The sequence below is a fragment of the Bubalus kerabau genome, chromosome 1 (genome assembly GCF_029407905.1).
Source record: "Bubalus kerabau isolate K-KA32 ecotype Philippines breed swamp buffalo chromosome 1, PCC_UOA_SB_1v2, whole genome shotgun sequence".
Lineage (NCBI taxonomy): Eukaryota > Metazoa > Chordata > Mammalia > Artiodactyla > Bovidae > Bubalus > Bubalus kerabau.
In genome coordinates this window covers 80,874,252-80,877,628 of record NC_073624.1, presented here as the reverse complement: position 1 = coordinate 80,877,628, position 3,377 = coordinate 80,874,252, and positions in this window count along the sequence as shown.

The window sequence follows — 3,377 nt, the reverse complement described above, 5'->3', positions numbered from 1 at the left end:
CCCCAACAGGGCACAAAATTCCCTTTTCTCTACTTCCTTGCTATTACTTTCTATTTCTTATCTATTTGATAATGACAGTTCTGACAAGTGTGAGGTGATATTTCATTGTGGCTTTGATTTGCATTTCCTTAATTATTAGTGATATTAATCATCTTTTCATGAGCCTGACAGTCATCTGTATATTTTCTTTAGAAATATGTCTATTGCTCTGCCCCTTTTAAATTGGATTGTTTGTTTTTTCATTGTTGAATAGTATGAATTTTTATATGCTTTGGATATTAACCTCTTCTCAGATACATAATTGCAAAATTTTTCTCCCTTTCTGCTTTTTTGTTTTGTTGATGGCTTTATTTCCTCCACAGAAACTTTAGCTTTATATAATCTCACTTGTTTACTTTTATTTTTGTTGACTTTACATATGGAGTCAGATTCCCCCCAGAAAACATTGCCAAGATTGATGTCAAAGAGCATACCACCTATGTATTCCTCTAGGACTTTTACGGTTTCAGGTTTTATATTCAAGTCCTTAATCAACTTTGAGTGAACTTTTGTGTATTGTCTAAGACATGTATGCATGCATGCTCAGTCGCTCAGTCATGTCTGACTCTATGCTACCCCATGGACTGTTGGGCGCCAGGCTCCTCTGTCCATGGTATTTTCCAGGCAAGAATATTGGAGTGGGTTGCAATTTCCTACACCAAGGTGTCTTTCCAACCCAGGGACTGAACCCACATTTCTTTCTTTTTTTTTACATTTAAAATTTAAATTTATTTATTTTAATTAGAGGCTAATAACTTTACAATATTGTATTGATTTTGCCATACATCAACATGAATCTGCCACGGGTGTACACGTGTTCCCAATCCTGAACCCCCTCCCACCTCCCTCCCCATACCATCCCTCTGGGTCATCCCAGTGCACCAGCCCCAGGCATCCTGTATCCTGCCTCAAACCTGGACTGGTGATTCATTTCTTATATGATATTATACATGTTTCAATGCCATTCTCCAAAATCATCCCCCCCGCCCCCTCCCACAGAGTCCAAAAGACTGTTCTATACATCTGTGTCTCTTTTGCTGTCCCGCATACAGGGTTATCATTACTATCTTTCTAAAGTCCATATATATGCATTAGTATACTGTATTGGCAGAGAAGGCAATGGCACCCCACTCCAGTACTCTTGCCTGGAAAACCCCATGGATGGAGGAGCCTGGTAGGCTGCAGTCCATGGGGTCGCTAAGAGTAGGAAACGACTGAGCGACTTCACTTTCACTTTTCACTTTCATGCATTGGAGAAGGAAATGGCAACTCACTCCCGTGTTCCTGCCTGGAGAATCCCAGGGATGGTGGAGCCTGGTGGGCTGCCGTCTATGGGGTCGCACAGAGTCGGACACGACTGAAGCGACTTAGCAGCAGCAGCAGCAGCATACTGTATTGTTTTTCTTTCTGGCTTACTTCACTCTGTATAATCGGCTCCAGTTTCATCCACTTCATTAGAACTGATTCAAATGTATTCTTTTTAATGGCTGAGTAATACTCCATTGTGCATATGTACCACAGCTTTCTTATCCATTCATCTGCTGATGGACGTTTAGGTTGCTTCCATGTCCTGGCTATTATAAGCAGTGCTGTGATGAACATTGGGGTACACGTGTCTCTTTCAATTCTGGTTTCCTCAGTGTGTATGCCCAGCAGTGGGATTGCTGGGTCGTATGGCAGGCCACCATCACCCTGATACCAAAACCTGATAAAGATGCCACAAAAAAAGAAAACTACAGGCCAATATCACTGATGAACATAGATGCAAAAATCCTTAACAAAATTCTAGCAATCAGAATCCAACAACACATTAAAAAGATCATACACCATGACCAAGTGGGCTTTATCCCAGGGATGCAAGGATTCTTCACTATCTGCAAATCAATCAATGCAATTATACACCAATTGATTTGTACACCACATCAACAAATTGAAAAATAAAAGCCATATGATTATCTCAATAGATGCAGAGAAAGCCTTTGACAAAACTCAACATCCATTTATGATAAAAACTCTCCAGAAAGCAGGAATAGAGGGAACATACCTCAACATAATAAAAGCTATATATGACAAACCCACAGCAAACATTATCCTCAATGGTGAAAAATTGAAAGCATTTCCCCTAAAGTCGGGAACAAGACAAGGGTGCCCACTCTCACCACTACTATTCAACATAGTTTTGGAAGTTTTGGCCCCAGCAATCAGAGCAGAAAAAAAATAAGAGGAATCCAAATTGGAAAAGAAAAAGTAAAACTCTCACTGTTTGCAGATGACATGATCCTCTACATAGAAAACCCTAAAGACCCCACCAGAAAATTACTAGAGCTAATCAATGAATATAGTAAAGTTGCAGAATATAAAATCAACATAGAGAAATCCCTTGCATTCCTATACACTAATAATGAGAAAATAGAAAGAGAAATTAAGGAAATAATCCCATTCACAATTGCAATGAAAAGAATAAAATACTTAGGAATATATCTACCTAAAGAAACTAAAGACCTATATATAGAAAACTATAAAACACTGGTGAAAGAAATCAAAGAGGACACTAATAGATGAAGAAATATGCCAAGTTCATGGATCAGAAGAATCAATATAGAGAAAATGAGTATACTACCCAAAGCAATCTATAGATTCAATGCAATCCCTATCAAGCTACCAACGGTATTTTTCACAGAGCTAGAACAAATAATTTCACAATTTGAACCCACATTTCTTGCATTTCCTGCAATGGCAGGTGGATTCTTTACCACTGCGCCATGGTAAGACAGTAGTCTAATTTTATTCTTCATATGTAACTGTCCAGTTTTACCAACACCATTTAGTAAAAAGACTATCCTTTACCCGTTATACAATCTGCACACATTTGTCATAAATTAATTGACCATATATGCATGGGTTTCTTTCTGTGAATATTCATTGATCTATAAATCTGTTTTCATATCAATGCCATATTGTTTGATGACTATAGTTTTGTAATGTCATGAAATCAAGAAGTATAATGCCTCCATCTTTGTTCTTGCTCAATACTGCCTTGGCTCTTCAGAGTCTTTTGCAGTTTCATACAAATTTTTAAGAGTGTTTTCTTTAATAGTTCTGTGAAAAAAGACATTGGAATTTTGGTAGGGTTTGCATTGAATATACAGATTTCTTTGAAAACTTTGGTCCATTCAATGATACCAGTTCTTCCAATCCATAAGCACAGAATACCTTTCCATTTATTTTTGTCTTCTTCAATTCCTTTCATCAATGTCTTATAAATTTTAGTGCTCAATTCTTTTATTTATTGGTTAAAATTTTGGGGTAAATTTTTATGCAATTTAATTAATTATTAT